Source organism: Scyliorhinus torazame, chromosome 6, assembly GCF_047496885.1.
Source record: "Scyliorhinus torazame isolate Kashiwa2021f chromosome 6, sScyTor2.1, whole genome shotgun sequence".
NCBI lineage: Eukaryota > Metazoa > Chordata > Chondrichthyes > Carcharhiniformes > Scyliorhinidae > Scyliorhinus > Scyliorhinus torazame.
This window is the reverse complement of record NC_092712.1, coordinates 33,787,525-33,814,625: the sequence shown is the minus strand read 5'-3', so window position 1 is coordinate 33,814,625 and position 27,101 is coordinate 33,787,525. Positions and strand designations below refer to the sequence as shown.

The 27,101-nt window shown below is 62.9% G+C and overlaps 1 protein-coding gene across 2 annotated transcripts in view; it reads left to right on the top strand.

Moving 5' to 3' along the window:
• hhatlb (hedgehog acyltransferase like, b) overlaps nt 1-27,101 on the top strand; it is a 176,516-nt gene that overhangs the window by 64,631 nt on the left and 84,784 nt on the right. The window lies entirely within an intron of this gene.

The window sequence follows — 27,101 nt, the reverse complement described above, 5'->3', positions numbered from 1 at the left end:
GATGAGGGGGGCAGTGAGGGAGTGTGTAGGATGAGGGGGAGGGTGTAGGATGAGGGGGCTGTGAGTGGGAGGGTGTAGGATGATGGGGGGGGTGTAGGATGAGGAGGCAGTGAGGGATAGTGTGTAGGATGAGGAGGCAGTGAGGGGGAGGGTGTCGGATGAGGGGGAGGGTGTAGGATGAGGAGGCAGTGAGGGAGGGTGTGTAGGATGAGGAGGCAGTGAGGGGGAGGGTGTTGGATGAGGAGGCAGTGAGGGGGAGGTTGTAGGATGAGGAGGCTGTGAGGGGGCGGGTGTACGATGAGGGGGCAGTGAAGGGGAGGGTGTAGTATGAGGAGGCAGTGAGGGGGAGGGTGTAGGATGAGGAGGCAGTGAGGGTGAGGGTGTAGGATGAGGAGGCAGTGAGCGGGAGGGTGTAGGATGAGGAGGCAGTGAGGGGGAGGGTGTAGGATGAGGGGGAGGGTGTAGGATGAGGAGGCAGTGAGGGGAGGGTGTAGGCTGAGGGGGAGGGTGTAGGATGAGGAGGCAGTGAGGGTGAGGGTGTAGGATGAGGAGGCAGTGAGCGGGAGGGTGTAGGATGAGGAGGCAGTGGGAGGGTGTGTCGGATGAGGAGGCAGTGAGGGGGAGGGTGTAGGATGAGGCGGCAGTGAGGGGGAGGGTGTAGGATGAGGGGGCAGTGAGGGGGAGGATTTAGGATGAGGGGGCAGTGAGGGGGAGGGTGTAGGATGAGGGGGAGGGTTTAGGATGAGGGGGCTGTGAGGGGGAGGGTGTAGGATGAGGGGGCTGTGAGGGGGAGGGTGTAGGATGAGGGGGAGGGTGTAGGATGAGGGGGAGGGTGTAGGATGAGGGGGAAGTGAAGGGTAGGGTGGAGGATGAGGGGGCAGTGATGGGGAGGGTGTAGGATGAGGGGGCTGTGAGGGGGAGGGTGTAGGATGAAGGGGCAGTGAGGGAGGGTTGAGGATGAGGGGGAAGTGAAGGGGAGGGTGTAGGATGAGGGGGCAGTGAGGGGGAGGGTGTAGGATGAGGGGGCAGTGAGGGGGAGGGTGTAGGATGAGGGGGCAGTGAGGGGGAGGGTGTAGGATGAGGGGGCTGTGAGGGGGAGGGTGTAGCATGAGGGGGCAGTGAGGGGGAGGGTGTAGGATGAGGGGGCTGTGAGGGGGAGGGTGTAGGATGAGGGGGAGGGTGTAGGATGAGGGGGAGGGTGTTGGATGAGGGGGCAGTGAGGGAGGGTGTAGGATGAGGGGGAAGTGAGGGGGTGGGTGTAGGATGAGGAGGGTGTAGGATGAGGGGGAGGGTGTAGGATGAGGGGGAGGGTGTAGGATGAGGGGGAGGGTGTAGGATGAGGGGGTGGGTGTAGGATGAGGGGGCAGTGAGGGAGGGTGTAGGATGAGGGGGAAGTGAGGGGGAGGGTGTAGGATGATGGGGAGGGTGTAGGATGAGGGGGGGGGTGTAGGATGAGGGGGCTGGGAGGGTGTAGGATAATGGGGCAGTGAGGGGGAGGGTGTAGGATGAGGCGGAGTGTGTAGGGTGAGGGGGCTGTGAGGGGGAGGGTGTAGGATGAGGGGGCAGTGAGGGAGGGTGTAGGATGAGGGGGAGGGTGTAGGATGAAGAGGCAGTGAGGGAGGGTGTGTAGGATGAGGAGGCAGTGAGGGGCAGGGTGTAGGATGAGGGAGCAGTGAGGGAGGGTGTAGGATGAGGGGGAAGTGAGGGGGAGGGTGTAGGATGATGGGGAGGGTGTAGGATGATGGGGAGGGTGTAGTATGAGGGGGAGGGTGTAGGATGAGGAGGCAGTGAGGGGGAGGGTGTAGGATGAGGAGGCAATGAGGGGGAGGGTGTAGGATGAGGGGGCTGTGAGGGGGAGGGTGTAGATTGAGGGGGCAGTGAGGGAGCGTGTAGGATGAGGGGGCTGTGAGGGGGAGGGTGTAGGATGAGGGGGCTGTGAGGGGGAGGGTGTAGGATGAGGGGGCAGTGAGGGAGGGTGTAGGATGAGGGGGAGGGTGTAGGATGAGGATGCAGTGAGGGAGGGTGTGTAGGATGAGGGGGCTGTGAGGGGGAGGGTGTAAGATAATGGGGCAGTGAGGGGGAGGGTGTAGGATGAGGGGGAGGGTGTAGGATGAGGGGGGCAGTGAGGGAGTGTGTAGGATGAGGGGGAGGGTGTAGGATGAGGGGGCTGTGAGTGGGAGGGTGTAGGATGATGGGGGGGGGTGTAGGATGAGGAGGCAGTGAGGGATAGTGTGTAGGATGAGGAGGCAGTGAGGGGGAGGGTGGCGGATGAGGGGGAGGGTGTAGGATGAGGAGGCAGTGAGGGAGGGTGTGTAGGATGAGGAGGCAGTGAGGGGGAGGGTGTAGGATGAGGAGGCAGTGAGGGGGAGGTTGTAGGATGAGGAGGCTGTGAGGGGGCGGGTGTACGATGAGGGGGCAGTGAAGGGGAGGGTGTAGTATGAGGAGGCAGTGAGGGGGAGGGTGTAGGATGAGGAGGCAGTGAGGGTGAGGGTGTAGGATGAGGAGGCAGTGAGCGGGAGGGTGTAGGATGAGGAGGCAGTGAGGGGGAGGGTGTAGGATGAGGGGGAGGGTGTAGGATGAGGAGGCAGTGAGGGGAGGGTGTAGGCTGAGGGGGAGGGTGTAGGATGAGGAGGCAGTGAGGGTGAGGGTGTAGGATGAGGAGGCAGTGAGCGGGAGGGTGTAGGATGAGGAGGCAGTGAGGGGGAGGGTGTAGGATGAGGGGGCTGTCATGGTGAGGGTGTAGGATGAGGGGGCTGTGAGGGGGAGGGTGTAGGATGAGGGGGCAGTGAGGGGGAGGGTGTAGGATGATGGGAAGGGTGTAGGATGAGGGGGAGGGTGTGTAGGATGAGGGGGAGGGTGTGTAGGATGAGGAGGCAGTGAGCGGCAGGGTGTAGGATGAGGGGGCTGTGAGGGGGAGGGTGTAGGATGAGGGGGCAGTGAGCGGGAGGGTTTAGGATGAGGGGGCAGTGAGGGGGAGGGTGTAGGATGATGGGGAGGGTGTAGGATGAGGGGGAGGGTGTAGGATGAGGGGGCAGTGAAGGGGAGGGTGTGTAGGATGAGGGGGCTGTGAGGGAGGGTGTAGGATGAGGTGGAGGGTGTAGGATGAGGGGGCAGTGAGGGAGGGTGTAGGATGAGGTGGAGGGTGTAGGATGAGGGGGCAGTGAGGGAGTGTGTAGGATGAGGGGGCTGTGAGTGGGAGGGTGTAGGATGATGGGGAGGGTGTAGGATGAGGAGGCAGTGAGGGGGAGGGTGTAGGATGAGGAGGCAGTGAGGGAGGGTGTGTAGGATGAGGAGGCAGTGAGGGGGAGGGTGTAGGATGAGGAGGCAGTGAGGGGGAGGGTGTAGGATGAGGGGGCAGTGAGGGGGAGGGTGTAGGATGAGGAGGCAGTGAGGGGGGGTGTAGGATGAGGGGGCTGTGAGGGGTGGGTGTACGACGAGGGGGCAGTGAAGGGGAGGGTGTAGGATGAGGAGGCAGTGAGCGGGAGGGTGTAGGATGAGGAGGCAGTGAGGGTGAGGGTGTAGGATGAGGGGGAGGGTGTAGGATGAGGAGGCAGTGAGGGTGAGGGTGTAGGATGAGGAGGCAATGAGCGGGAGGGTGTAGGATGAGGAGGCAGTGAGGGGGAGGGTGTAGGATGAGGGGGCAGTGAGGGGGAGGGTGTAGGATGAGGAAGCCGTGAGGGAGGGTGTGTAGGATGAGGAGGGAGTGAGGGAGGGTGTAGGATGAGGGGGCAGTGAGGGAGGGTGTGTAGGATGAGGAGGGAGTGAGGGAGGGTGTAGGATGAGGCGGAAGTGAGGGGGAGGGTGTAGGATGATGGGGAGGGTGTAGGATGAGGGGGAGGGTGTAGGATGAGGGGGAGGGTGTAGGATGAGGGGGCAGTGAGGGAGGGTGTTGGATGAGGGGAAAGTGAGGGGGAGGGTGTAGGATGATGTGGAGGGTGTAGGATGAGGAGGCAGTGAGGGGGAGGGTGTAGGATGAGGGGGCTGTGAGGGGGAGGGTGTAGGATGAGGGGGCTGTGAGGGGGAGGGTGTAGGATGAGGGGGAGGGTGTAGGATGAGGGGGCTGTGAGGGGGAGGGTGTAGGATGAGGGGGAAGTGTAGGGGAGGGTGGAGGGTGAGGGGGCAGTGAGGGGGAGGGTGTAGGACGAGGGGGCAGTGAGGGGGAGGGTGTAGGATGAGGGCGAAGTGAAGGGGAGGTTGGAGGATGAGGGGGCAGTGAGGGGGAGGTTTTAGGATGAGGAGGCAGTGAGGGAGGGTGTAGGATGAGGAGGCAGTGAGGGGGTGGGTGTAGGATGAGGGGGCTGTGAGGGGGAGGCTGTAGGATGAGCGGGAGGGTGTAGGATGAGGAGGCTGTGAGGGGGAGGGTGTAGGATGAGGGGTCTGTGATGGGGAGGGTGTAGGATGAGGGGGAGGGTGTAGGATGAGGAGACAGTGAGGGGGAGGGTGTAGGATGAGGGGGCTGTGAGGGGGAGGGTGTAGGATGAGGGGGCAGTGAGGGGGAGGGTTTAGGATGAGGGGCAGTGAGGGGGAGGGTGTAGGATGAGGAGGCAGTGAGGGGGAGGTTGTAGGATGAGGGGGCTGTGAGGGGGAGGGTGTAGGATGAGGGGGAGGGTGTAGGCTGAGGGGGCTGTGAGGGGGAGGATGTAGGATGAGGGGGAAGTGAAGTGGAGGGTGGAGAATGAGGGGGCAGTGATGGGGAGGGTGTAGGATGAGGAGGCAGTGAGGGGGTGGGTGTAGGATGAGGGGGCAGTGAGGGGGAGGGTGTAGGATGAGGGGGCTGTGAGGCGGAGGGTGTAGGATGAGGCGGAGGGTGTAGGATGAGGCGGAGGGTGTAGGATGTGGAGGAGGGTGTAGGATGAGGAGGCAGTGAGGGGGTGGGTGTAGGATGAGGGGGCTGTGAGGGGGTGGGTGTAGGATGAGGGGGCTGTGAGGGGCAGGGTGTAGGATGAGGCGGAGGGTGTAGGTTGAGGGGGCTGTGACGGGGAGGGTGTAGGATGAGGGGGCAGTGAGGGAGGGTGTAGGATGAGGGGGAGGGTGTAGGATGAGGGGGCAGTGAGTGAGTGTGTAGGATGAGGGGGAGGGTGTAGGATGAGGGGGCTGTGAGGGGGAGGGTGTTGGATGATGGGGAGGGTGTAGGATGAGGAGGCAGTGAGGGGGAGGGTGTGTAGGATGAGGAGGCAGTGAGGGATGGTGTGTAGGATGAGGAGGCAGTGAGGGGGAGGGTGTAGGATGAGGGGGAGGGTGTAGGATGAGGAGGCAGTGAGGGGGAGGGTGTAGGATGAGGAGGCAGTGGGGGAGGGTGTGTAGGATGAGGAGGCAGTGAGGAGGAGGGTGTAGGATGAGGAGGCAGTGAGTGGGAGGGTGTAGGATGAGGGGGAGCGTGTAGGATGAGGGGACAGTGAGGGGGGGGTGTAGGATGAGAAGGCAGTGAGGGAGGGTGTAGGATGAGGGGGCAGTGAAGGGGAGGGTGTAGGATGAGGAGGCAGTGAGGGGGAGGGTGTAGGATGAAGGGGCAGTGAGGGAGGGTTGAGGATGAGGGGGAAGTGAAGGGGAGGGTGTAGGATGAGGGGGCAGTGAGGGGGAGGGTGTAGGATGAGGGGGCAGTGAGGGGGAGGGTGTAGGATGAGGGGGCAGTGAGGGGGAGGGTGTAGGATGAGGGGGCTGTGAGGGGGAGGGTGTAGGATGAGGGGGCAGTGAGGGGGAGGGTGTAGGATGAGGGGGCTGTGAGGGGGAGGGTGTAGGATGAGGGGGAGGGTGTAGGATGAGGGGGAGGGTGTTGGATGAGGGGGCAGTGAGGGAGGGTGTAGGATGAGGGGGAAGTGAGGGGGTGGGTGTAGGATGAGGAGGGTGTAGGATGAGGGGGAGGGTGTAGGATGAGGGGGAGGGTGTAGGATGAGGGGGAGGGTGTAGGATGAGGGGGTGGGTGTAGGATGAGGGGGCAGTGAGGGAGGGTGTAGGATGAGGGGGAAGTGAGGGGGAGGGTGTAGGATGATGGGGAGGGTGTAGGATGAGGGGGGGGGTGTAGGATGAGGGGGCTGGGAGGGTGTAGGATAATGGGGCAGTGAGGGGGAGGGTGTAGGATGAGGCGGAGTGTGTAGGGTGAGGGGGCTGTGAGGGGGAGGGTGTAGGATGAGGGGGCAGTGAGGGAGGGTGTAGGATGAGGGGGAGGGTGTAGGATGAAGAGGCAGTGAGGGAGGGTGTGTAGGATGAGGAGGCAGTGAGGGGCAGGGTGTAGGATGAGGGAGCAGTGAGGGAGGGTGTAGGATGAGGGGGAAGTGAGGGGGAGGGTGTAGGATGATGGGGAGGGTGTAGGATGATGGGGAGGGTGTAGTATGAGGGGGAGGGTGTAGGATGAGGAGGCAGTGAGGGGGAGGGTGTAGGATGAGGAGGCAATGAGGGGGAGGGTGTAGGATGAGGGGGCTGTGAGGGGGAGGGTGTAGATTGAGGGGGCAGTGAGGGAGCGTGTAGGATGAGGGGGCTGTGAGGGGGAGGGTGTAGGATGAGGGGGCTGTGAGGGGGAGGGTGTAGGATGAGGGGGCAGTGAGGGAGGGTGTAGGATGAGGGGGAGGGTGTAGGATGAGGATGCAGTGAGGGAGGGTGTGTAGGATGAGGGGGCTGTGAGGGGGAGGGTGTAGGATAATGGGGCAGTGAGGGGGAGGGTGTAGGATGAGGGGGAGGGTGTAGGATGAGGGGGGCAGTGAGGGAGTGTGTAGGATGAGGGGGAGGGTGTAGGATGAGGGGGCTGTGAGTGGGAGGGTGTAGGATGATGGGGGGGGTGTAGGATGAGGAGGCAGTGAGGGATAGTGTGTAGGATGAGGAGGCAGTGAGGGGGAGGGTGTCGGATGAGGGGGAGGGTGTAGGATGAGGAGGCAGTGAGGGAGGGTGTGTAGGATGAGGAGGCAGTGAGGGGGAGGGTGTAGGATGAGGAGGCAGTGAGGGGGAGGTTGTAGGATGAGGAGGCTGTGAGGGGGCGGGTGTACGATGAGGGGGCAGTGAAGGGGAGGGTGTAGTATGAGGAGGCAGTGAGGGGGAGGGTGTAGGATGAGGAGGCAGTGAGGGTGAGGGTGTAGGATGAGGAGGCAGTGAGCGGGAGGGTGTAGGATGAGGAGGCAGTGAGGGGGAGGGTGTAGGATGAGGGGGAGGGTGTAGGATGAGGAGGCAGTGAGGGGAGGGTGTAGGCTGAGGGGGAGGGTGTAGGATGAGGAGGCAGTGAGGGTGAGGGTGTAGGATGAGGAGGCAGTGAGCGGGAGGGTGTAGGATGAGGAGGCAGTGGGAGGGTGTGTCGGATGAGGAGGCAGTGAGGGGGAGGGTGTAGGATGAGGCGGCAGTGAGGGGGAGGGTGTAGGATGAGGGGGCAGTGAGGGGGAGGATTTAGGATGAGGGGGCAGTGAGGGGGAGGGTGTAGGATGAGGGGGAGGGTTTAGGATGAGGGGGCTGTGAGGGGGAGGGTGTAGGATGAGGGGGCTGTGAGGGGGAGGGTGTAGGATGAGGGGGAGGGTGTAGAATGAGGGGGAGGGTGTAGGATGAGGGGGAAGTGAAGGGTAGGGTGGAGGATGAGGGGGCAGTGATGGGGAGGGTGTAGGATGAGGGGGCTGTGAGGGGGAGGGTGTAGGATGAAGGGGCAGTGAGGGAGGGTTGAGGATGAGGGGGAAGTGAAGGGTGAGGGTGTAGGATGAGGGGGCAGTGAGGGGGAGGGTGTAGGATGAGGGGGCAGTGAGGGGGAGGGTGTAGGATGAGGGGGCAGTGAGGGGGAGGGTGTAGGATGAGGGGGCTGTGAGGGGGAGGGTGTAGGATGAGGGGGCAGTGAGGGGGAGGGTGTAGGATGAGGGGGCTGTGAGGGGGAGGGTGTAGGATGAGGGGGAGGGTGTAGGATGAGGGGGAGGGTGTTGGATGAGGGGGCAGTGAGGGAGGGTGTAGGATGAGGGGGAAGTGAGGGGGTGGGTGTAGGATGAGGAGGGTGTAGGATGAGGGGGAGGGTGTAGGATGAGGGGGAGGGTGTAGGATGAGGGGGAGGGTGTAGGATGAGGGGGTGGGTGTAGGATGAGGGGGCAGTGAGGGAGGGTGTAGGATGAGGGGGAAGTGAGGGGGAGGGTGTAGGATGATGGGGAGGGTGTAGGATGAGGGGGGGGGTGTAGGATGAGGGGGCTGGGAGGGTGTAGGATAATGGGGCAGTGAGGGGGAGGGTGTAGGATGAGGCGGAGTGTGTAGGGTGAGGGGGCTGTGAGGGGGAGGGTGTAGGATGAGGGGGCAGTGAGGGAGGGTGTAGGATGAGGGGGAGGGTGTAGGATGAAGAGGCAGTGAGGGAGGGTGTGTAGGATGAGGAGGCAGTGAGGGGCAGGGTGTAGGATGAGGGAGCAGTGAGGGAGGGTGTAGGATGAGGGGGAAGTGAGGGGGAGGGTGTAGGATGATGGGGAGGGTGTAGGATGATGGGGAGGGTGTAGTATGAGGGGGAGGGTGTAGGATGAGGAGGCAGTGAGGGGGAGGGTGTAGGATGAGGAGGCAATGAGGGGGAGGGTGTAGGATGAGGGGGCTGTGAGGGGGAGGGTGTAGATTGAGGGGGCAGTGAGGGAGCGTGTAGGATGAGGGGGCTGTGAGGGGGAGGGTGTAGGATGAGGGGGCTGTGAGGGGGAGGGTGTAGGATGAGGGGGCAGTGAGGGAGGGTGTAGGATGAGGGGGAGGGTGTAGGATGAGGATGCAGTGAGGGAGGGTGTGTAGGATGAGGGGGCTGTGAGGGGGAGGGTGTAGGATAATGGGGCAGTGAGGGGGAGGGTGTAGGATGAGGGGGAGGGTGTAGGATGAGGGGGGCAGTGAGGGAGTGTGTAGGATGAGGGGGAGGGTGTAGGATGAGGGGGCTGTGAGTGGGAGGGTGTAGGATGATGGGGGGGGTGTAGGATGAGGAGGCAGTGAGGGATAGTGTGTAGGATGAGGAGGCAGTGAGGGGGAGGGTGTCGGATGAGGGGGAGGGTGTAGGATGAGGAGGCAGTGAGGGAGGGTGTGTAGGATGAGGAGGCAGTGAGGGGGAGGGTGTAGGATGAGGAGGCAGTGAGGGGGAGGTTGTAGGATGAGGAGGCTGTGAGGGGGCGGGTGTACGATGAGGGGGCAGTGAAGGGGAGGGTGTAGTATGAGGAGGCAGTGAGGGGGAGGGTGTAGGATGAGGAGGCAGTGAGGGTGAGGGTGTAGGATGAGGAGGCAGTGAGCGGGAGGGTGTAGGATGAGGAGGCAGTGAGGGGGAGGGTGTAGGATGAGGGGGAGGGTGTAGGATGAGGAGGCAGTGAGGGGAGGGTGTAGGCTGAGGGGGAGGGTGTAGGATGAGGAGGCAGTGAGGGTGAGGGTGTAGGATGAGGAGGCAGTGAGCGGGAGGGTGTAGGATGAGGAGGCAGTGAGGGGGAGGGTGTAGGATGAGGGGGCTGTGATGGTGAGGGTGTAGGATGAGGGGGCTGTGAGGGGGAGGGTGTAGGATGAGGGGGCAGTGAGGGGGAGGGTGTAGGATGATGGGAAGGGTGTAGGATGAGGGGGAGGGTGTGTAGGATGAGGGGGAGGGTGTGTAGGATGAGGAGGCAGTGAGCGGCAGGGTGTAGGATGAGGGGGCTGTGAGGGGGAGGGTGTAGGATGAGGGGGCAGTGAGCGGGAGGGTTTAGGATGAGGGGGCAGTGAGGGGGAGGGTGTAGGATGATGGGGAGGGTGTAGGATGAGGGGGAGGGTGTAGGATGAGGGGGCAGTGAAGGGGAGGGTGTGTAGGATGAGGGGGCTGTGAGGGAGGGTGTAGGATGAGGTGGAGGGTGTAGGATGAGGGGGCAGTGAGGGAGGGTGTAGGATGAGGTGGAGGGTGTAGGATGAGGGGGCAGTGAGGGAGTGTGTAGGATGAGGGGGCTGTGAGTGGGAGGGTGTAGGATGATGGGGAGGGTGTAGGATGAGGAGGCAGTGAGGGGGAGGGTGTAGGATGAGGAGGCAGTGAGGGAGGGTGTGTAGGATGAGGAGGCAGTGAGGGGCAGGGTGTAGGATGAGGAGGCAGTGAGGGGGAGGGTGTAGGATGAGGGGGCAGTGAGGGGGAGGGTGTAGGATGAGGAGGCAGTGAGGGGGGGTGTAGGATGAGGGGGCTGTGAGGGGTGGGTGTACGACGAGGGGGCAGTGAAGGGGAGGGTGTAGGATGAGGAGGCAGTGAGCGGGAGGGTGTAGGATGAGGAGGCAGTGAGGGTGAGGGTGTAGGATGAGGGGGAGGGTGTAGGATGAGGAGGCAGTGAAGGGGAGGGTGTAGGATGAGGAGGCAGTGAGCGGGAGGGTGTAGGATGAGGAGGCAGTGAGGGTGAGGGTGTAGGATGAGGGGGAGGGTGTAGGATGAGGGGGCAGTGAGGGAGGGTGTAGGATGAGGGGGCAGTGAGGGAGGGTGTGTAGGATGAGGAGGGAGTGAGGGAGGGTGTAGGATGAGGCGGAAGTGAGGGGGAGGGTGTAGGATGATGGGGAGGGTGTAGGATGAGGGGGAGGGTGTAGGATGAGGGGGAGGGTGTAGGATGAGGGGGCAGTGAGGGAGGGTGTTGGATGAGGGGAAAGTGAGGGGGAGGGTGTAGGATGATGTGGAGGGTGTAGGATGAGGAGGCAGTGAGGGGGAGGGTGTAGGATGAGGGGGCTGTGAGGGGGAGGGTGTAGGATGAGGGGGCTGTGAGGGGGAGGGTGTAGGATGAGGGGGAGGGTGTAGGATGAGGGGGCTGTGAGGGGGAGGGTGTAGGATGAGGGGGAAGTGTAGGGGAGGGTGGAGGGTGAGGGGGCAGTGAGGGGGAGGGTGTAGGACGAGGGGGCAGTGAGGGGGAGGGTGTAGGATGAGGGCGAAGTGAAGGGGAGGTTGGAGGATGAGGGGGCGGTGAGGGGGAGGTTTTAGGATGAGGAGGCAGTGAGGGAGGGTGTAGGATGAGGAGGCAGTGAGGGGGTGGGTGTAGGATGAGGGGGCTGTGAGGGGGAGGCTGTAGGATGAGCGGGAGGGTGTAGGATGAGGAGGCTGTGAGGGGGAGGGTGTAGGATGAGGGGTCTGTGATGGGGAGGGTGTAGGATGAGGGGGAGGGTGTAGGATGAGGAGACAGTGAGGGGGAGGGTGTAGGATGAGGGGGCTGTGAGGGGGAGGGTGTAGGATGAGGGGGCAGTGAGGGGGAGGGTTTAGGATGAGGGGCAGTGAGGGGGAGGGTGTAGGATGAGGAGGCAGTGAGGGGGAGGTTGTAGGATGAGGGGGCTGTGAGGGGGAGGGTGTAGGATGAGGGGGAGGGTGTAGGCTGAGGGGGCTGTGAGGGGGAGGATGTAGGATGAGGGGGAAGTGAAGTGGAGGGTGGAGAATGAGGGGGCAGTGATGGGGAGGGTGTAGGATGAGGAGGCAGTGAGGGGGTGGGTGTAGGATGAGGGGGCAGTGAGGGGGAGGGTGTAGGATGAGGGGGCTGTGAGGCGGAGGGTGTAGGATGAGGCGGAGGGTGTAGGATGAGGCGGAGGGTGTAGGATGAGGCGGAGGGTGTAGGATGTGGAGGAGGGTGTAGGATGAGGAGGCAGTGAGGGGGTGGGTGTAGGATGAGGGGGCTGTGAGGGGGTGGGTGTAGGATGAGGGGGCTGTGAGGGGCAGGGTGTAGGATGAGGCGGAGGGTGTAGGTTGAGGGGGCTGTGAGGGGGAGGGTGTAGGATGAGGGGGCAGTGAGGGAGGGTGTAGGATGAGGGGGAGGGTGTAGGATGAGGGGGCAGTGAGTGAGTGTGTAGGATGAGGGGGAGGGTGTAGGATGAGGGGGCTGTGAGGGGGAGGGTGTTGGATGATGGGGAGGGTGTAGGATGAGGAGGCAGTGAGGGGGATGGTGTGTAGGATGAGGAGGCAGTGAGGGATGGTGTGTAGGATGAGGAGGCAGTGAGGGGGAGGGTGTAGGATGAGGGGGAGGGTGTAGGATGAGGAGGCAGTGAGGGGGAGGGTGTAGGATGAGGAGGCAGTGGGGGAGGGTGTGTAGGATGAGGAGGCAGTGAGGAGGAGGGTGTAGGATGAGGAGGCAGTGAGTGGGAGGGTGTAGGATGAGGGGGAGCGTGTAGGATGAGGGGACAGTGAGGGGGAGGGTGTAGGATGAGAAGGCAGTGAGGGAGGGTGTAGGATGAGGGGGCAGTGAAGGGGAGGGTGTAGGATGAGGAGGCAGTGAGGGGGAGGGTGTAGGATGAGGAGGCAGTGAGGGGGGGTGTGTAGGATGAGGAGGCAGTGAGGGGGAGTGTGTAGGATGAGGAGGCAGTGAGGGAGGGTGTAGGATGATGGGGAGGGTGTAGGATGAGGGGGAGGGTGTAGGATGAGGAGGCAGCGAGGGAGGGTGTGTAGGACGAGGAGGCAGTGAGGGGGAGGGTGTAGGATGAGGGGGCAGTGAGGGAGGGTGTAGGATGAGGGGGAAGTGAGGAGGAGGGTGTAGAATGATGGGGAGGGTGTAGGATGAGGGGGATGGGTGTAGGATGAGGAGGCAGTGGGTGGGTGTAGGATGAGGAGGCAGTGAGGGGGAGGGTGTAGGATGAGGGTGTAGGATGAGGGGGAGGGTGTAGGATGAGGGGGCAGTGAGGGGGAGGGTTTAGAGTGAGGGGGAGGGTGTATGACGAGGAGGCAGTGAGGGGGAGGGTGTAGGATGAGGGGGAGGGTGTAGGATGAGGGGGAGGGTGTAGGATGAGGGGGCTGTGAGGGGGAGGGTGTAGGATGAGGCGGAGGGTGTAGGATGAGGCGGAGGGTGTAGGATGTGGAGGAGGGTGTAGGATGAGGAGGCAGTGAGGGGGTGGGTGTAGGATGAGGGGGCTGTGAGGGGGTGGGTGTAGGATGAGGGGGCTGTGAGGGGCAGGGTGTAGGATGAGGCGGAGGGTGTAGGTTGAGGGGGCTGTGAGGGGGAGGGTGTAGGATGAGGGGGCAGTGAGGGAGGGTGTAGGATGAGGGGGAGGGTGTAGGATGAGGGGGCAGTGAGTGAGTGTGTAGGATGAGGGGCAGGGTGTAGGATGAGGGGGCTGTGAGGGGGAGGGTGTTGGATGATGGGGAGGGTGTAGGATGAGGAGGCAGTGAGGGGGAGGGTGTGTAGGATGAGGAGGCAGTGAGGGATGGTGTGTCGGATGAGGAGGCAGTGAGGGGGAGGGTGTAGGATGAGGGGGAGGGTGTAGGATGAGGCAGTGAGGGGGAGGGTGTAGGATGAGGAGGCAGTGAGGGAGGGTGTGTAGGATGAGGAGGCAGTGAGGAGGAGGGTGTAGGATGAGGAGGCAGTGAGTGGGAGGGTGTAGGATGAGGGGGAGGGTGTAGGATGAGGGGACAGTGAGGGGGAGGGTGTAGGATGAGGAGGCAGTGAGGGAGGGTGTAGGATGAGGGGGCAGTGAAGGGGAGGGTGTAGGATGAGGAGGCAGTGAGGGGGAGGGTGTAGGATGAGGAGGCAGTGAGGGGGGGTGTGTAGGATGAGGAGGCAGTGAGGGGGAGTGTGTAGGATGAGGAGGCAGTGAGGGAGGGTATAGGATGATGGGGAGGGTGTAGGATGAGGGGGAGGGTGTAGGATGAGGAGGCAGCGAGGGAGGGTGTGTAGGACGAGGAGGCAGTGAGGGGGAGGGTGTAGGATGAGGGGGCAGTGAGGGAGGGTGTAGGATGAGGGGGAAGTGAGGGGGAGGGTGTAGAATGATGGGGAGGGTGTAGGATGAGGGGGATGGGTGTAGGATGAGGAGGCAGTGGGTGAGTGTAGGATGAGGAGGCAGTGAGGGGGAGGGTGTAGGATGAGGGTGTATGATGAGGGGGAGGGTGTAGGATGAGGGGGCAGTGAGGGGGAGGGTTTAGAGTGAGGGGGAGGGTGTATGACGAGGAGGCAGTGAGGGGAAGGGTGTAGGATGAGGGGGAGGGTGTAGGATGAGGGGGCTGTGAGAGGGAGGGTGTAGGATGAGGGGGAGGGTGGAGGATGAGGGGGCAGTGAGGGGGAGGGTGTAGGACGAGGGGGCAGTGAGGGGGAGGGTGTAGGATGAGGGGGAGGGTGTAGGATGAGGGGGAAGTGAAGGGGGAGGGTGAAGGATGAGTGGGCAGTGAGTGGGAGGGGGTAGGATGAGGAGGCAGTGAGGGAGGGTGTGTAGGATGAGGGGGCAGTGAGGGAGGGTGTAGGATGAGGAGGCAGTGAGGGGGAGGGTGTAGGATGAGGAGGCAGTGAGGGGGAGGGTGTAGGATGAGGGGGCAGTGAGGGAGGGTGTAGGATGAAGGGGCAGTGAGGGGGAGGGTGTAGGATGAGGGGGCTGTGAGGGGGAGGGTGTAGGATGAGGAGGCAGTGAGGGGGAGGGTGTAGGATGAGGAGGCAGTGAGGGGGAGGGTGTAGGATGAGGGGGCAGTGAGGGAGGGTGAAGGATGAAGGGGCAGTGAGGGGAGGGTGTAGGATGAGGGGGCTGTGAGGGGGAGGGTGTAGGATGAGGAGGCAGTGAGGGGGAGGGTGTAGGATGAGGAGGCAGTGAGGGGGAGGGTGTAGGATGAGGAGGCAGTGAGGGGGGGTGTGTAGGATGAGGAGGCAGTGAGGGGGAGTGTGTAGGATGAGGAGGCAGTGAGGGGGAGGGTGTAGGATGAGGGGGCTGTGAGGGGGAGGGTGTAGGATGAGGAGGCAGTGAGGGGGAGGGTGTAGGATGAGGAGGCAGTGAGGGGGAGGGTGTAGGATGAGGGGGCAGTGAGGGAGGGTGTAGGATGAAGGGGCAGTGAGGGGAGGGTGTAGGATGAGGGGGCTGTGAGGGGGAGGGTGTAGGATGAGGAGGCAGTGAGGGGGAGGGTGTAGGATGAGGAGGCAGTGAGGGGGAGGGTGTAGGATGAGGAGGCAGTGAGGGGGGGTGTGTAGGATGAGGAGGCAGTGAGGGGGAGTGTGTAGGATGAGGAGGCAGTGAGGGAGGGTGTAGGATGATGGGGAGGGTGTAGGATGAGGGGGAGGGTGTAGGATGAGGACGCAGCGAGGGAGGGTGTGTAGGACGAGGAGGCAGTGAGGGGGAGGGTGTAGGATGAGGGGGCAGTGAGGGAGGGTGTAGGATGAGGGGGAAGTGAGGGGGAGGGTGTAGAATGATGGGGAGGGTGTAGGATGAGGGGGATGGGTGTAGGATGAGGAGGCAGTGGGTGGGTGTAGGATGAGGAGGCAGTGAGGGGGAGGGTGTAGGATGAGGGTGTAGGATGAGGGGGAGGGTGTAGGATGAGGGGGCAGTGAGGGGGAGGGTTTAGAGTGAGGGGGAGGGTGTATGACGAGGAGGCAGTGAGGGGGAGGGTGTAGGATGAGGGGGAGGGTGTAGGATGAGGGGGAGGGTGTAGGATGAGGAGGCTGTGAGGGGGAGGGTGTAGGATGAGGCGGAGGGTGTAGGATGAGGCGGAGGGTGTAGGATGTGGAGGAGGGTGTAGGATGAGGAGGCAGTGAGGGGGTGGGTGTAGGATGAGGGGGTGGGTGTAGGATGAGGGGGCTGTGAGGGGCAGGGTGTAGGATGAGGCGGAGGGTGTAGGTTGAGGGGGCTGTGAGGGGGAGCGTGTAGGATGAGGGGGCAGTGAGGGAGGGTGTAGGATGAGGGGGAGGGTGTAGGATGAGGGGGCAGTGAGTGAGTGTGTAGGATGAGGGGGAGGGTGTAGGATGAGGGGGCTGTGAGGGGGAGGATGTTGGATGATGGGGAGGGTGTAGGATGAGGAGGCAGTGAGGGGGAGGGTGTAGGATGAGGAGGCAGTGGGGGAGGGTGTGTAGGATGAGGAGGCAGTGAGGAGGAGGGTGTAGGATGAGGAGGCAGTGAGTGGGAGGGTGTAGGATGAGGGGGAGGGTGTAGGATGAGGGGACAGTGAGGGGGAGGGTGTAGGATGAGGAGGCAGTGAGGGAGGGTGTAGGATGAGGGGGCAGTGAAGGGGAGGGTATAGGATGAGGAGGCAGTGAGGGGGAGGGTGTAGGATGAGGAGGCAGTGAGGGGGGGTGTGTAGGATGAGGAGGCAGTGAGGGGGAGTGTGTAGGATGAGGAGGCAGTGAGGGAGGGTGTAGGATGATGGGGAGGGTGTAGGATGAGGGGGAGGGTGTAGGATGAGGAGGCAGCGAGGGAGGGTGTGTAGGACGAGGAGGCAGTGAGGGGGAGGGTGTAGGATGAGGGGGCAGTGAGGGAGGGTGTAGGATGAGGGGGAAGTGAGGAGGAGGGTGTAGAATGATGGGGAGGGTGTAGGATGAGGGGGATGGGTGTAGGATGAGGAGGCAGTGGGTGGGTGTAGGATGAGGAGGCAGTGAGGGGGAGGGTGTAGGATGAGGGTGTAGGATGAGGGGGAGGGTGTAGGATGAGGGGGCAGTGAGGGGGAGGGTTTAGAGTGAGGGGGAGGGTGTATGACGAGGAGGCAGTGAGGGGGAGGGTGGAGGATGAGGGGGAGGGTGTAGGATGAGGGGGAGGGTGTAGGATGAGGGGGCTGTGAGGGGGAGGGTGTAGGATGAGGCGGAGGGTGTAGGATGAGGCGGAGGGTGTAGGATGTGGAGGAGGGTGTAGGATGAGGAGGCAGTGAGGGGGTGGGTGTAGGATGAGGGGGCTGTGAGGGGGTGGGTGTAGGATGAGGGGGCTGTGAGGGGCAGGGTGTAGGATGAGGCGGAGGGTGTAGGTTGAGGGGGCTGTGAGGGGGAGGGTGTAGGATGAGGGGGCAGTGAGGGAGGGTGTAGGATGAGGGGGAGGGTGTAGGATGAGGGGGCAGTGAGTGAGTGTGTAGGATGAGGGGGAGGGTGTAGGATGAGGGGGCTCTGAGGGGGAGGGTGTTGGATGATGGGGAGGGTGTAGGATGAGGAGGCAGTGAGGGGGGAGGGTGTGTAGGATGAGGAGGCAGTGAGGGATGGTGTGTAGGATGAGGAGGCAGTGAGGGGGAGGGTGTAGGATGAGGGGGAGGGTGTAGGATGAGGAGGCAGTGAGGGGGAGGGTGTAGGATGAGGAGGCAGTGAGGGAGGGTGTGTAGGATGAGGAGGCAGTGAGGAGGAGGGTGTAGGATGAGGAGGCAGTGAGTGGGAGGATGTAGGATGAGGGGGAGTGTGTAGGATGAGGGGACAGTGAGGGGGAGGGTGTAGGATGAGGAGGCAGTCAGGGAGGGTGTAGGATGAGGGGGTAGTGAAGGGGAGGGTGTAGGATGAGGAGGCAGTGAGGGGGAGGGTGTAGGATGAGGAGGCAGTGAGGGGGGGTGTGTAGGATGAGGAGGCAGTGAGGGGGAGTGTGTAGGATGAGGAGGCAGTGAGGGAGGGTGTAGGATGATGGGGAGGGTGTAGGATGAGGGGGAGGGTGTAGGATGAGGAGGCAGCGAGGGAGGGTGTGTAGGACGAGGAGGCAGTGAGGGGGAGGGTGTAGGATGAGGGGGCAGTGAGGGAGGGTGTAGGATGAGGGGGAAGTGAGGGGGAGGGTGTAGAATGATGGGGAGGGTGTAGGATGAGGGGGATGGGTGTAGGATGAGGAGGCAGTGGGTGGGTGTAGGATGAGGAGGCAGTGAGGGGGAGGGTGTAGGATGAGGGTGTAGGCTGAGGGGGAGGGTGTAGGATGAGGGGGCAGTGAGGGGGAGGGTTTAGAGTGAGGGGGAGGGTGTATGACGAGGAGGCAGTGAGGGGGAGGGTGTAGGATGAGGGGGAGGGTGTAGGATGAGGGGGAGGGTGTAGGATGAGGGGGCTGTGAGGGGGAGGGTGTAGGATGAGGGGGAGGGTGGAGGATGAGGGGGCAGTGAGGGGGAGGGTGTAGGACGAGGGGGCAGTGAGGGGGAGGGTGTAGGATGAGGGGGAGGGTGTAGGATGAGGGGGAAGTGAAGGGGGAGGGTGAAGGATGAGTGGGCAGTGAGTGGGAGGGGGTAGGATGAGGAGGCAGTGAGGGAGGGTGTGTAGGATGAGGGGGCAGTGAGGGAGGGTGTAGGATGAGGAGGCAGTGAGGGGGAGGGTGTAGGATGAGGAGGCAGTGAGGGGGAGGGTGTAGGATGAGGGGGCAGTGAGGGAGGGTGTAGGATGAAGGGGCAGTGAGGGGGAGGGTGTAGGATGAGGGGGCTGTGAGGGGGAGGGTGTAGGATGAGGAGGCAGTGAGGGGGAGGGTGTAGGATGAGGAGGCAGTGAGGGGGAGGGTGTAGGATGAGGAGGCAGTGAGGGGGGGTGTGTAGGATGAGGAGGCAGTGAGGGGGAGTGTGTAGGATGAGGAGGCAGTGAGGGGGAGGGTGTAGGATGAGGGGGCAGTGAGGGAGGGTGTAGGATGAAGGGGCAGTGAGGGGGAGGGTGTAGGATGAGGGGGCTGTGAGGGGGAGGGTGTAGGATGAGGAGGCAGTGAGGGGGAGGGTGTAGGATGAGGGGGCAGTGAGGGAGGGTGTAGGATGAAGGGGCAGTGAGGGGGAGGGTGTAGGATGAGGGGGCTGTGAGGGGGAGGGTGTAGGATGAGGAGGCAGTGAGGGGGAGGGTGTAGGATGAGGAGGCAGTGAGGGGGAGGGTGTAGGATGAGGAGGCAGTGAGGGGGGGTGTGTAGGATGAGGAGGCAGTGAGGGGGAGTGTGTAGGATGAGGAGGCAGTGAGGGAGGGTGCAGGATGATGGGGAGGGTGTAGGATGAGGGGGAGGGTGTAGGATGAGGAGGCAGCGAGGGACGGTGTGTAGGACGAGGAGGCACTGAGGGGGAGGGTGTAGGATGAGGGGGCAGTGAGGGAGGGTGTAGGATGAGGGTGAAGTGAGGGGGAGGGTGTAGAATGATGGGGAGGGTGTAGGATGAGGGGGATGGGTGTAGGATGAGGAGGCAGTGGGTGGGTGTAGGATGAGGAGGCAGTGAGGGGGAGGGTGTAGGATGAGGGTGTAGGATGAGGGGGAGGGTGTAGGATGAGGGGGCAGTGAGGGGGAGGGTTTAGAGTGAGGGGGAGGGTGTATGACGAGGAGGCAGTGAGGGGGAGGGTGTAGGATGAGGGGGAGGGTGTAGGATGAGGGGAAGGGTGTAGGATGAGGGGGCTGTGAGGGGGAGGGTTTAGGATGAGGCGGAGGGTGGAGGATGAGGCGGAGGGTGTAGGATGTGGAGGAGGGTGTAGGATGAGGAGGCAGTGAGGGGGTGGGTGTAGGATGAGGAGGCAGTGAGGGGGTGGGTGTAGGATGAGGGGGCTGTGAGGGGGTGGGTGTAGGATGAGGGGGCTGTGAGGGGCAGGGTGTAGGATGAGGCGGAGGGTGTAGGTTGAGGGGGCTGTGAGGGGGAGGGTGTAGGATGAGGGGGCAGTGAGGGAGGGTGTAGGATGAGGGGGAGGGTGTAGGATGAGGGGGCAGTGAGTGAGTGTGTAGGATGAGGGGGAGGGTGTAGGATGAGGGGGCTGTGAGGGGGAGGGTGTTGGATGATGGGGAGGGTGTAGGATGAGGAGGCAGTGAGGGGGAGGGTGTGTAGGATGAGGAGGCAGTGAGGGATGGTGTGTAGGATGAGGAGGCATTGAGGGGGAGGGTGTAGGATGAGGGGGAGGGTGTAGGATGAGGAGGCAGTGAGGGGGAGGGTGTAGGATGAGGAGGCAGTGAGGGAGGGTGTGTAGGATGAGGAGGCAGTGAGGAGGAGGGTGTAGGATGAGGGGGAGGGTGTAGGATGAGGGGACAGTGAGGGGGAGGGTGTAGGATGAGGAGGCAGTGAGGGAGGGTGTAGGATGAGGGGGCAGTGAAGGGGAGGGTGTAGGATGAGGAGGCAGTGAGGGGGAGGGTGTAGGATGAGGAGGCAGTGAGGGGGGGTGTGTAGGATGAGGAGGCAGTGAGGGGGAGTGTGTTGGATGAGGAGGCAGTGAGGGAGGGTGTAGGATGATGGGGAGGGTGTAGGATGAGGGGGAGGGTGTAGGATGAGGAGGCAGCGAGGGAGGGTGTGTATGACGAGGAGGCAGTGAGGGGGAGGGTGTAGGATGAGGGGGCAGTGAGGGAGGGTGTAGGATGAGGGGGAAGTGAGGGGGAGGGTGTAGAATGATGGGGAGGGTGTAGGATGAGGGGGATGGGTGTAGGATGAGGAGGCAGTGGGTGGGTGTAGGATGAGGAGGCAGTGAGGGGGAGGGTGTAGGATGAGGGTGTAGGATGAGGGGGAGGGTGTAGGATGAGGGGGCAGTGAGGGGGAGGGTTTAGAGTGAGGGGGAGGGTGTATGACGAGGAGGCAGTGAGGGGGAGGGTGTAGGATGAGGGGTGGGTGTAGGATGAGGGGGAGGGTGTAGGATGAGGGGGATGTGAGGGGGAGGGTGTAGGATGAGGGGGAGGGTGGAGGATGAGGGGGCAGTGAGGGGGAGGGTGTAGGACGAGGGGGCAGTGAGGGGGAGGGTGTAGGATGAGGGGGAGGGTGTAGGATGAGGGGGGAGGGTGAAGGATGAGTGGGCAGTGAGTGGGAGGGGGTAGGATGAGGAGGCAGTGAGGGAGGGTGTGTAGGATGAGGGGGCAGTGAGGGAGGGTGTAGGATGAGGAGGCAGTGAGGGGGAGGGTGTAGGATGAGGAGGCAGTGAGGGGGAGGGTGTAGGATGAGGGGGCAGTGAGGGAGGGTGTAGGATGAAGGGGCAGTGAGGGGGAGGGTGTAGGATGAGGGGGCTGTGAGGGGGAGGGTGTAGGATGAGGAGGCAGTGAGGAGGAGGGTGTAGGATGAGGGGGCAGTGAGGGAGGGTGTAGGATGAAGGGGCAGTGAGGGGGAGGGTGTAGGATGAGGGGGCTGTGAGGGGGAGGGTGTAGGATGAGGAGGCAGTGAGGGGGAGGGTGTAGGATGAGGAGGCAATGAGGGGGAGGGTGTAGGATGAGGAGGCAGTGAGGGGGACGGTGTAGGATCAGGAGGCAGTGAGGGGGAGGATGTAGGATGAGGGTGCTGTGAGGGGGAGGGTGTAGGATGAAGGGGCAGTGAGGGGGAGGGTGTAGGATGAGGGGGCTGTGAGGGGGAGGGTGTAGGATGAGGAGGCAGTGAGGGGGAGGGTGTAGGATGAGGAGGCAATGAGGGGGAGGGTGTAGGATGAGGAGGCTGTGAGGGGGAGGGTGTAGGATGAGGGGGCTGTGAGGGGGAGGGTGTAGGATGAGGAGGCAGTGAGGGGGAGGGTGTAGGATGAGGAGGCAATGAGCGGGAGGGTGTAGGATGAGGGGGCTGTGAGGGGGAGGGTGTAGGACGAGGGGGCAGTGAGGGGGAGGGTGTAGGATGAGGGGGAGGGTGGAGGATGAGGGGGCAGTGAGGGGGAGGGTGTAGGACGAGGGGGCAGTGAGGGGGAGGGTGTAGGATGAGGGGGAGGGTGTAGGATGAGGGGGAAGTGAAGGGGGAGGGTTTAGGATGAGTGGGCAGTGAGTGGGAGGGGGTAGGATGAGGAGGCAGTGAGGGAGGTTGTGTAGGATGAGGGGGAAGTGAGGGAGGGTGTAGGATGAGGAGGCAGTGAGGGGGAGGGTGTAGGATGAGGAGGCAGTGAGGGGGAGGGTGTAGGATGAGGGGGCAGTGAGGGAGGGTGTAGGATGAAGGGGCAGTGAGGGGGAGGGTGTAGGATGAGGGGGCTGTGAGGGGGAGGGTGTAGGATGAGGAGGCAGTGAGGGGGAGGGTGTAGGATGAGGTGGCAGTGAGGGAGGGTGTAGGATGAAGGGGCAGTGAGGGGGAGGGTGTAGGATGAGGGGGCTGTGAGGGGGAGGGTGTAGGATGAGGAGGCAGTGAGGGGGAGGGTGTAGGATGAGGAGGCAATGAGGGGGAGGGTGTAGGATGAGGAGGCAGTGAGGGGGACGGTGTAGGATCAGGAGGCAGTGAGGGGGAGGGTGTAGGATGAGGGTGCTGTGAGGGGGAGGGTGTAGGATGAAGGGGCAGTGAGGGGGAGGGTGTAGGATGAGGGGGCTGTGAGGGGGAGGGTGTAGGATGAGGAGGCAGTGAGGGGGAGGGTGTAGGATGAGGAGGCAATGAGGGGGAGGGTGTAGGATGAGGAGGCTGTGAGGGGGAGGGTGTAGGATGAGGGGGCTGTGAGGGGGAGGGTGTAGGATGAGGAGGTCGTGAGGGGGAGGGTGTAGGATGAGGAGGCAATGAGCGGGAGGGTGTAGGATGAGGGGGCTGTGAGGGGGAGGGTGTGGGATGAGGAGGCAGTGAGGGGGAGGGTGTAGGATGAGGAGGCAGTGAGGGGGAGGGTGTAGGATGAGGAGGCAATGAGGGGGAGGGTGTAGGATGAGGGGGCTGTGAGGGGGAGGGTGTAGGATGAGGAGGCAGTGAGGGGGAGGGTGTAGGATGAGGAGGCAGTTAAGGGGAAGGTGTAGGATGAGGAGGCAGTGAGGGGGAGTGTGTAGGATGAGGAGGCAGTGAGGGAGGGTGTGTAGGATGAGGAGGCAGTGAGGGGGAGGGTGTAGGATGAGGGGGCAGTGAGGGGAAGGGTGTAGGGTGAGGAGGCTGTGAGGGAGGGTGTGTAGGATGAGGAGGCAGTGAGGGGGAGGGTGTAGGATGAGGGGGCAGTGAGGGAGAGGATGTAGGATGACGGGGAGGGTGTAGGAATAGGAGGCAGTGAGGGAGGGTGTGTAGGATGAGGAGGCAGTGAGGGGGAGGGTGCAGGATGAGGGGGCAGTGAGGGGGAGGGTGTAGGATGAGGAGGCAGTGAGGGGGAGGGTGTAGGATGAGGAGGCAGTTAAGGGGAAGGTGTAGGATGGGGAGGCAGTGAGGGGGAGGGTGTAGGATGAGGAGGCAGTTAAGGGGAAGGTGTAGGATGAGGAGGCAGTGAGGGGGAGGGTGTAGGATGAGGAGGCAGTGAGGGAGGGTGTGTAGGATGAGGAGGCAGTGAGGGGGAGGGTGTAGGATGAGGGGGCAGTGAGGGAGGGTGTGTAGGATGAGGAGGCAGTGAGGGGGAGGGTGTAGGATGAGGGGGCAGTGAGGGGGAGGGTGTAGGATGAGGAGGCTGTGAGGGAGGGTGTGTAGGATGAGGAGGCAGTGAGGGGGAGGGTGTAGGATGAGGGGGCAGTGAGGGAGGGTGTGTAGGATGAGGAGGCAGTGAGGGGGAGGGTGTAGGATGAGGGGGCAGTGAGGGAGGGTGTGTAGGATGAGGAGGCAGTGAGGGGGAGGGTGTAGGATGAGGGGGCAGTGAGGGGGAGGGTGTAGGATGAGGAGGCTGTGAGGGAGGGTGTGTAGGATGAGGAGGCAGTGAGGGGGAGGGTGTAGGATGAGGGGGCAGTGAGGGGGAGGATGTAGGATGAGGGGGAGGGTGTAGGATGAGGGGGCTGTGAGGGGGAGGGTGTAGGATGAGGGGGCAGTGAAGGGGAGGGTGGAGGATGAGGGGGCAGTGAGGGGGAGGGTGTAGGATGAGGGGGAAGTGAAGGGGAGGGTGGAGGATGAGGGGGCAGTGAGGGGGAGGGTGTAGGACAAGGGGGTAGTGAGGGGGAGGGTGTAGGACAAGGGGGTAGTGAGGGGGAGGGTGTAGGATGAGGGGGAAGTGAAGGCGAGGGTGGAGGATGAGGGGGCAGTGAGTGGGAGGGTGTAGGATGAGGAGGCAGTGAGGGGGAGGGTGTAGGATGAGGAGGCAGTGAGGGGGAGGGTGTAGGATGAGGGGGAGGGTGTAGGATGAGGGGGAGGCTGTAGGATGAGGAGGCAGTGAGGGGGTGGGTGTAGGATGATGGGGCTGTGAGGGGGAGGGTGTAGGATGAGGAGGCAGTGAGGGGGAGGGTGTAGGATGAGGGGGCTGTGAGGGGGAGGATGTAGGATGAGGAGTCAGTGAGGGGTAGAGTGTAGGATGAGGGGGCAGTGTGAGGGTGTGTAGGTTGAGGAGGCAGTGAGGGGGAGGGTGTAGGATGAGGGGGCTGTGAGGGGGAGAGTGTAGGATGAGGAGGCAGTGAGGGGGAGGGTTTAGGATGAGGGGGCAGTGAGGGGGAGGGTTTAGGATGAGGGGGCAGTGAGGGGGAGGGTGTAGGATGAGGAGGCAGTGAGGGGGAGGGTGTAGGATGAGGAGGCAGTGAGGGAGGGTGTGTCGGATGAGGAGGCAGTGAGGGGGAGGGTGTAGGATGAGGGGGCAGTGAGGGGGAGGGTGTAGGATGAGGAGGCTGTGAGGGAGGGTGTGTAGGATGAGGAGGCAGTGAGGGGGAGGGTGTAGGATGAGGGGGCAGTGAGGGGGAGGATGTAGGATGACGGGGAGGGTGTAGGATGAGGAGGCAGTGAGGGAGGGTGTGTAGGATGAGGAGGCAGTGAGGGGGAGGGTGCAGGATGAGGGGGCAGTGAGGGGGAGGGTGTAGGATGAGGAGGCAGTGAGGGGGAGGGTGTAGGATGAGGAGGCAGTTAAGGGGAAGGTGTAGGATGGGGAGGCAGTGAGGGGGAGGGTGTAGGATGAGGAGGCAGTTAAGGGGAAGGTGTAGGATGAGGAGGCAGTGAGGGGGAGGGTGTAGGATGAGGAGGCAGTGAGGGAGGGTGTGTAGGATGAGGAGGCAGTGAGGGGGAGGGTGTAGGATGAGGGGGCAGTGAGGGAGGGTGTGTAGGATGAGGAGGCAGTGAGGGGGAGGGTGTAGGATGAGGGGGCAGTGAGGGGGAGGGTGTAGGATGAGGAGGCTGTGAGGGAGGGTGTGTAGGATGAGGAGGCAGTGAGGGGGAGGGTGTAGGATGAGGGGGCAGTGAGGGAGGGTGTGTAGCATGAGGAGGCAGTGAGGGGGAGGGTGTAGGATGAGGGGGCAGTGAGGGAGGGTGTGTAGGATGAGGAGGCAGTGAGGGGGAGGGTGTAGGATGAGGGGGCAGTGAGGGGGAGGGTGTAGGATGAAGAGGCTGTGAGGGAGGGTGTGTATGATGAGGAGGCAGTGAGGGGGAGGGTGTAGGATGAGGGGGCAGTGAGGGGGAGGATGTAGGATGAGGGGGAGGGTGTAGGATGAGGGGGCTGTGAGGGGGAGGGTGTAGGATGAGGGGGCAGTGAAGGGGAGGGTGGAGGGTGAGGGGGCAGTGAGGGGGAGGGTGTAGGATGAGGGGGAAGTGAAGGGGAGGGTGGAGGATGAGGGGGCAGTGAGGGGGAGGGTGTAGGACAAGGGGGTAGTGAGGGGGAGGGTGTAGGACAAGGGGGTAGTGAGGGGGAGGGTGTAGGATGAGGGGGAAGTGAAGGGGAGGGTGGAGGATGAGGGGGCAGTGAGTGGGAGGGTGTAGGATGAGGAGGCAGTGAGGGGGAGGGTGTAGGATGAGGAGGCAGTGAGGGGGAGGGTGTAGGATGAGGGGGAGGGTGTAGGATGAGGGGGAGGCTGTAGGATGAGGAGGCAGTGAGGGGGTGGGTGTAGGATGATGGGGCTGTGAGGGGGAGGGTGTAGGATGAGGAGGCAGTGAGGGGGAGGGTGTAGGATGAGGGGGCTGTGAGGGGGAGGATGTAGGATGAGGAGTCAGTGAGGGGGAGAGTGTAGGATGAGGGGGCAGTGTGAGGGTGTGTAGGATGAGGAGGCTGTGAGGGGGAGAGTGTAGGATGAGGGGGCAGTGTGAGGGTGTGTAGGATGAGGAGGCAGTGAGGGGGAGGGTGTAGGATGAAGGGGCAGTGAGGGGGAGAGTGTAGGATGAGGGGGCAGTGTGAGGGTGTGTAGGATGAGGAGGCTGTGAGGGGGAGAGTGTAGGATGAGGGGGCAGTGTGAGGGTGTGTAGGTTGAGGAGGCAGTGAGGGGGAGGGTGTAGGATGAGGGGGCTGTGAGGGGGAGAGTGTAGGATGAGGAGGCAGTGAGGGGGAGGGTTTAGGATGAGGGGGCAGTGAGGGGGAGGGTTTAGGATGAGGGGGCAGTGAGGGGGAGGGTGTAGGATGAGGAGGCAGTGAGGGGGAGGGTGTAGGATGAGGGAGAGGGTGTAGGATGAGGAGGCAGTGAGGGGGAGGGTGTAGGATGAGGGGGAGGGTGTAGGATGAGTGGGCTGTGAGGGGGAGGGTGTAGGATGAGGGGGAGGGTGTAGGATGAGGGGGCTGTGAGGGGGAGGGTGTAGGATGAGGGGGCAGTGAGGGGGAGGGTGTAGGATGAGTGGGCTGTGAGGGGGAGGGTGTAGGACGAGGGGGCAGTGAGGGGGAGGGTGTAGGATGAGGGGGCAGTGAGGGGGAGGGGTAGGATGAGGGGGCTGTGAGGGGGAGGGTGTAGGATGAGGGGGAGGGTGTAGGATGAGGAGGCTGTGAGGGCGAGGGTGTAGGATGAGGGGGAGGGTGTAGGATGAGGGGGAGGGTGTAGGATGAGGGGGCTGTGAGGGGGAAGGTGTAGGATGAGGGGGAGGGTGTAGGATGAGGGGGCAGTGAGGGGGAGGGTGTAGGATGAGGGGGAGGGTGTAGGATGAGGGGGCAGTGAAGGGGAGGGTGTAGGATGAGGAGGCGATGAGGGGGCTGTGAGGGGGAGGGTGTAGGATGAGGGGGAGGGTGTAGGATGAGGAGGCAGTGAGGGGGAAGGTGTAGGATGAGTGGGCTGTGAGGGGGAGGGTGTAGGATGAGGGGGAGGGTGTAGGATGAGGGGGCAGTGAGGGGGAGGGTGTAGGATGAGGGGGAGGGTGTAGGATGAGGGGGCAGTGAGGGGGAGGGTGTAGGATGAGGGGGAGGGTGTAGGATGAGGGGGCAGTGAAGGGGAGGGTGTAGGATGAGGAGGCGATGAGGGGGCTGTGAGGGGGAGGGTGTAGGATGAGGGGGAGGGTGTAGGATGAGGAGGCAGTGAGGGGGAAGGTGTAGGATGAGTGGGCTGTGAGGGGGAGGGTGTAGGATGAGGGGGAGGCTGTAGGATGAGGGGGCAGTGAGGGGGAGGGTGTAGGATGAGGGGGCTGTGAGGGGGAGGGTGTAGGATGAGGAGGCAGTGAGGGGGAGGGTGTAGGAAGAGGGGGCAGTGAGGGGGAGGGTGTAGGATGAGTGGGCTGTGAGGGGGAGGGTGTAGGATGAGGGGGCAGTGAGGGGGAGGGTGTAGGATGAGGAGGCAGTGAGGGGGAGGGTGTAGGATGAGGGGGAGGGTGTAGGATGAGGGGGCAGTGAAGGGGAGGGTGTAGGATGAGGGGGAGGGTGTAGGATGAGGGGGCAGTGAAGGGGAGGGTGTAGGATGAGGGGGAGGGTGTAGGATGAGGAGGCAGTGAGGGGGATGGTGTAGGATGAGGGGGCTGTGAGGGGGAGGGTGTAGGATGAGGAGGCAGTGAGGGGGATGGTGTAGGATGAGGGGGCTGTGAGGGGGAGGGTGTAGGATGAGGGGGCTGTGAGGGGGAGGGTGTAGGATGAGGGGGCAGTGAGGGGGAGGGTGTAGGATGTGGGGGAGGGTGTAGG